The 7,045-nt window shown below is 35.8% G+C and overlaps 1 pseudogene; it reads right to left on the minus strand.

Moving 5' to 3' along the window:
* Positions 1-4,141: 4,141 nt before the first annotated feature.
* Positions 4,142-5,315, minus strand: LOC133287994 (ubiquitin-conjugating enzyme E2 2-like; annotated as a pseudogene).
* Positions 5,316-7,045: the final 1,730 nt, after the last annotated feature.

Below are 7,045 nucleotides of genomic sequence, written 5' to 3' on the forward strand. Positions count from 1 at the left end.
CGAATATCGCCGTTTGAAGTTGGACAAACAAAGCTTCCAGCCAACCCCAAAACAGCTCCAAACATCTCTCACTCCACAAATTACTGCAGAAAATCCACTCAATAAATTGCTCTCAAATCTTTTATACAACAAACTAGACACCTAAAGCTTAAATTTGATATATTATACACCTAATTTTACCAAGGAACAAAGCGGGAATTAATTTCCCAAAACCTGTCCAGAACTGCCACATGTGCAGTAAGCAAATGGGCAGTCTGTGTTCCCTGCCTTCTACAGGCCGACGTACAACCCAGATATTTACCAAATTTTACCAAAAGATAGAGGACATCTCAAGCTTCAAAATGGCGTATGGAACGTCCCTATCGGACCTTTGTGGAGGGAGATATGCTCTCCCGAAATTTGCCTAAATTATGCCAATTTCTAGAAAATTCGCCAAAGTTTCCTTTGTTTTTACAAAAATTCCTGAATTGCTAATGTGATCTAAGACCTCAAATGTACCTAATAATCATTGGGTGGCACACACAAGGACCAACAATGCCTTGGGGCGCTTACAACCCACCACAGTTTATTTTACTTATACAATACGTATCACATTGCTTCCTTTATTGATACTTAATACGTTTCAATTATCAAAGTTCAGTTGCATGCATTTGCTAATCATACCCATAATCATAATCTTAAAATAGGCTTATTGCCCTTTCATCATATTACATATGTTTCACGTTACACAAGATCCAAATACAATCTTTACAATTATCCAAATTACAACATAATTCATAAGTCTCCAAATGTCATAAACTACATGTATCTAGTCTTAGGCAAAAATAACATGAACAAATATGACATAAATGTCATCCTAACAACATATATATAATGTTCATGCCCTAAGTCTAGCCTAGGCCCAATGGGCATCAAAATGCAAAATACTAATGATACTCCGGCAATTATCCTACGGGCTTTTTGCCCGCCGCTCCTGCACCACTGCTACCTCCTGAAATAAAGCCCCAAAGACGGAGTGAGATATACGAATATATCTCAGTAACCCAGAGGTTCCGGAGAAAACTCTGCCCAATGGCTCACTTCGATGCATATAAATAATATAAAATAACATCTTGAAAAACAGGATATAGCAAGGAATTTAGAGAAACTGGGGAACATAGGGATAGAAAATACGACGAAACATAAATGGTCGCTACCAATACCACACAACGTCTTGCCTAATGGCTCGGCATATAAGCCTACGGGTCTCAACCAAGGCGTGTTCCTAGAACATCCAACCGAGGCACCCCTCCCATCCACATACACCTGAGACTTCCTAGTGTGCTCATATCTGGATCACACACCACGACCCTAGGTCAACTGGAACTCCCTCTCGGAGACCTATCCAGTGGAAGTTCGCAACGCCCGAAGGCAAACTGTCTACTGGCCAGAGACTCGGTACATCCTATGCACCAACATACATACTAAATGCATGATCATGTTATTCTACATTACTTACATACATTTCCTACCATCACCCTAAAAGGGCATGGTGGAACACACAAGGAGATCAAGCCACAGTACCAAGAGGTTACCTGTTTAGTCCTCTTTACTTAGCTCCCAATAATATATTCTCCAAGCTCTTTATACAGCAGAAATGCCTACACAGAGGACATCCCCAATTACTTAAAATTCATACAACACATGCAAGTCATCAATTACACAAGCATGGTTCCAATTACTTACCTTAATCCCACTTGTCCAGGACCAAGGGCAATCCACCGAATTCACGGTTCGGGGTTCAAATCTACGTACAGTAACCTACAACAACCATGTATGAACCATCAATACACGAAAAATCTATCAAAATATGAAAACGTCAAAAATCCTCCCATACACAATGTAGGTTCAGCCTCTATAGTGTAAATTTGTAATTTGTTTTTCTAAATTTTCTTTCTCATTTTCTTAGGCATCCTTAGGTTACCAAAAGGTCATATCAAGTGCCACTTTTCATTTTTCGTCATTCAAACGTCATTTTGCCTAATATTTTGCTCTAGGTCCAATTAACCACTCAACACTACCAATTATTTTTCCATTGATTTTCCAACCTTCCAACCACCACACAACCCATCTAATTACCATTTAATACACAACACATCATCCAACCAATTTTTCAACATAAATTACTCTCTTTTTCCCTTAATGGCCGAATTTAAACATAGGGTACTCCAAGGGATTTTCAATCAATTTTAACAATTCCAGACCTCATACAATATCATTATAACATCATTCAATCATACAACAACTCACCAACACAATCCTAACACAATTCAAAAACCCAAAGTCATGGCACCATCAAATTTTCCTAAGTTAAAATCATAATTTTCACCAATAATTTTCATTGCCTTTATAGCTCTAACACATCATTCTAAGACATTATCATCTAATACACATTTTCCATTTGAGCTCTCTAACAACACAAATCATCAAAGACAAGCTTAGGGTTCATAAATTCAAATCCATGAATCAACCATCAAAAGGTGAAGAAACTTACTCACAATTACGTCACAAGGCTCCTCATAGCACTTCACAAGCAATGGCTCAAGAAATCAACCCCAAAATCACAGAATTCCCAAAAACTTTGTGGCTGTATATGCCTCTTTTCTCACAATAGCGAGGGTCTCAAGGGAAACTAATCAGTGAAACGGGTTCAGGTGATCATTTTCATCGAATTTCAAGACAAGAATCGTCCGATTCAGTTAAGAATTGATGAAGTTATGAGAGGAAGAAAAAAAAAATGAGACCTAAAGGTGGGGCTGTCGACTTGTTCAAGAGAGGAGGGAAAGAGAAGATGATGAATAGTCATGTGATGAGGTGGTTTAAGTGGTTTTAAGTGAGGTGGACCCCATCGCCACCTCACGTGATTTCAAACTAACTTGAATTTCCCTATGATTCCACTAAACGTCCATAAATTCACAACCTATTTAGAAACTCTAATTTTTAACATTAACCATTGTCCTTTAATTACCCTTGATCAGATGAATCCAGAGTTTTCCGATCGTTCGGAGAAAATGCTGTTTTAAGCTGTTGCGCGCGTCGTAGGCACGCTTCCCCAAACTTACTAATTTCCATCAATTTTCATAAGAAATCATATTCCTAGTCCTATATACCATTTATAACTTGTATTCAAAACCTAGAGCTCAAAAATCAATCGGCACATTTTACGATGCAATCGTACCGCAGTATTTTTACCCGGTAAAAACACTATTCACTGAATTTTCTAAAACTTGTCTATCCACTCAATTTTTCGTTTAGAATCCATTTCCAGAGTTATTTTTATCATCTGAGACCTTCTACTCAATTTCCTTCCTAGGGTTGTGTGCACGACTAATTTACCATTTGCCCTTTCTTTGTATTTAGACCTAATTTTCAAGATTTTCACTAATCCTTTCCTTTAATTCTCATTTAATATATTAATCTATGATTTAGAAATGTTAGGTGTTATAGTAAATGTTTTGAAGTTATAAAGCATGTCAAGGATGTTTTTCATGATATTTTCAAGTTTCTTGTTTAAAGACATTGATAATGTATTCATATAGATAAGTATCCTTTGAGCTCATTCATGCAATATTAATCAATTACCTTTACATTTGGATCTAAGTCCTATAGATGTACTACTTGTAAGTTCTAGGACTTAGGTGCTTCCGTTGTAGCTTGATTCTTGATCTCTCTTTGGACTTGGTCATGTGTCTTGATGATTTTGCATCCATTGACTTGTTGATATTCTTTCTTAGACTTCTTTTTAATTATTGTGAGTTGTACCACTCTTGAGGTCTCTTCCAAGCTTATTATTTGTTATCATCAAAACTCTTGTATTATTGAAATCTTCATTTTGAGTACATTGGTTCCACATTCACTTTATGGTTGCAAAGGCAGAGGTAAGGTCATCTCTGTGATGGTGAGAGAGTATCCACACATCAATAATATTTTCCTTTGAGAGATAGTCTGAAAGATCTACCACTAGTCAGCCTCAAGGAGATTGTTCATGCAGAGGAGAGCAGTTCTTGAATAGGAACCAAAATAAGGAGATACTGCACAGATCTGCGCGACAAGAGTTAAACATAAAATGATGATGATTTGTTGCGCACCAAATCGCAACGGTCTAAACGCTTTCATAGATCCAATTACGCCTACATTTATATGCTTGAATGTCATGTTGGTAAAGTTGAGCAGCCTCAAGATTTGCAGGGCTCACTGGATTAGGATATGTAAGAAGTGACTGGAGCAACTTGCTTATAACTTTTAGGCAAACCATATACATAATTTACGTTAACAGTGAAGTAGTAAAGAGTGTGCCTCTACCTGAACAGATGTCAGAATGGTGGAACACTATAGCAAGGCAATCAAGCATCCTGAATAATGTCCATACACAAAGTACCATCATGGTATACTACATACGATGACGAAGGAGTGACAAAATTTTGTGAAAGGGGATGAAGATTTCAAAATTTATAATAAATTAGGAAGGATAATACAATAGTGAATCGATACCTAATCATGTTTCAAAAATAAGAATTAAGAGTGAAAAACTTATGTTATACAACATTTCTTTTAAGTTTGAATATAGTGTAAGCCTCTAATCCCTCGCTCCATGAGTGACTACATAAACATAATCATGTGAAATAAAGATCATTAACTAGGAATAAGGAGGATGAGGAGCTGTTATATTCATAAACCTTATATTTTGGTTTGGCGTGAAAATTGTTTTACGAACTAGATCAGATAACTCCTCATTAGCTGATTATGAGCCATGACCAATAAAGTATCAAATAAACTAGTCAAAGTATAAAACACATAGTGTGACAAACCATTTCGACGAAACATTTGGGAAGTAAATTGAAGACAAGTGGGTAATTATCACCAAAAGTCAGCCGCGAACTGAAAATAGCCCCATAACGTAGAATATGTAATAAATATTAATGCAACGACTTAGCATCAGCAGAGTAGAAAATAGAAAGTTGAAACAAGAAGATAGAGTGAGGGGAATGAACTATGAACTCAATTCATTTTAAATTTTCAATACATTCCCAAGGGGACTCATTAGGGCCAAATATGGTAGCAGTCCACACAAACATATTATCCTCAGACAAAAGACTTTCACTACAACCAAGCTCCCACAATCAAGAAATTTCAATTCGAGTTATTTTTCATTTTTCTGCCAGTTAATCATGTTATATAACATAATAATTAAAATTAAAAATTAAAATTACCTTTAGGGGTTCCTTTATGATGGCTTTCAAATCAGATATTAACCGAAGGTGAGCTGAAGACGCCATGACATAGAAATCTGAGTTCTCGATGCTGATGGAGTGGAGATGGATGATGATGTCTCTCTTCTATTTGTATATTTCAATTATAGATAAATACAAAATTAGATACAAGACATCCTCCCTTTTTCTTTTCGTTTTCTTTTTTTTTTGCTTTTCTGAAATCCAAAAAAAGAGAAGGACAAAAATAATTGTTTTTAGCATAAAAGAAAAGAATGAAAATAATAGGAATTAAACGAATATAATAAACATTTCTGACATAGACAAAAGGGAATCGAAATTGTGTAACTCTGTCTATGACAGCGTCCATTTTTATTTATTCATTTATTTTAATATATTTGTATTTTATTTTATTCTTATCTCACAATTAGTGTTGTTAAATCACAATTTTAATCCTAGGATCTTTCGATCCTACGATTTTTGGGCAGCAAATGATACTGAGTGCATACAGGATCATGTTTTAGTGAGATCGAATGGGATCGACTTGCAAAATTGTATAATCGCTTGAATCGCAGCGAATTCAGCAATTTATAAAAAAAAAACTCAAAACCCAACTTTTAAATCCATGACCCGTAGGCCCAAGACCCATATTAAAAAAATCCAAAGACTAAAACCCTAAACTCATAATATAAAATGAAAAAAAAAGCATATGAGAAATCGATTGAGAGGTAAGCAAGAAAACGAAAGCTGACTGTTGTTACGCGATATTGTTCATGATCCCTGTTGTTGCGTGATACTGTTCATTGTCCTTGTTGTTGTGTGATATTGTTCTTCTTCATCCCTGTTGTTGTACGACTACTATTGTCTTCGTCTCCTCACCGAAAGACTTCTCCAACTCTGGTTTGTATTACTTTTTCTTTTACAGATATTATAAAAGTGAAACATAGAAAGTGTATAGGAGAAACTTTTAAAAGAAGGGAAACTTTGGTTTGGTAGGACTCGTGGCCCTCGTGGGTGTTAAAATAATACATGTTACAATGACCTTCATTTATTTTTTTGGTGGGGACAATGACCTTCATTATTCTACTAAAAACACGTTACAGTGACCCACATCTAGAAAAGTTGGTATTATTGTTGCTGCATTATATTAGGCTCTTAGAGTGTAACATGCTTAAATTTGTATGGTTTTTGTCTATTTGTTATTTATTTAGTATGGCTTTATCAAGTGGTGTTGCTAGTACTAGTAGCAATGTTGAGGCTCTTCCGGCCTCTAATTTACGAAGCCAATTACACAAAAATGCTACTGGGAATAGATCAAATATTGCTTGGAAACATGGTTTTCCAATTGAGGGAGATCCGAGAAAAGTAAAATGCAAATATTTTGGGAAGGTGTGACTGGAGGTCTTTATTAACTAAAGCATCATTTGGCGGGACACAAAAAGATATTGTAGCATGTAGAGTCGTTCCCGAAGAAGTGAAGAAACAAATGTTGGATAGTGTAGCTAGACTACAAGAGAAATTAATTAAAAAACGACGACTCTCACACAAGTAGACGAAGAGGAAGAAACTTGCGTAATTGAAAAAAGAAAGAGGGATGGAGGTGGTGGGTCTAGTATTTTCAAGAAAAGATGAGCAACTACTCCGACAATCATCAACACCATACTTAAGAAGTCTGTGAGAGAGGAAACATGTTTTGACATATGTTCATTTATTTGTAGGAATGTCATTCCTTTCAATTTGTTAAATTATGATGAATTCAAGAAGATGTGTAAATCTATTTCAAGACATGGATTGGGTTT

The sequence above is a fragment of the Gastrolobium bilobum genome, unplaced genomic scaffold (genome assembly GCF_033153095.1).
Source record: "Gastrolobium bilobum isolate Gb01-03AN ecotype WA unplaced genomic scaffold, APGP_CSIRO_Gbil_v1 utg55347, whole genome shotgun sequence".
Lineage (NCBI taxonomy): Eukaryota > Viridiplantae > Streptophyta > Magnoliopsida > Fabales > Fabaceae > Gastrolobium > Gastrolobium bilobum.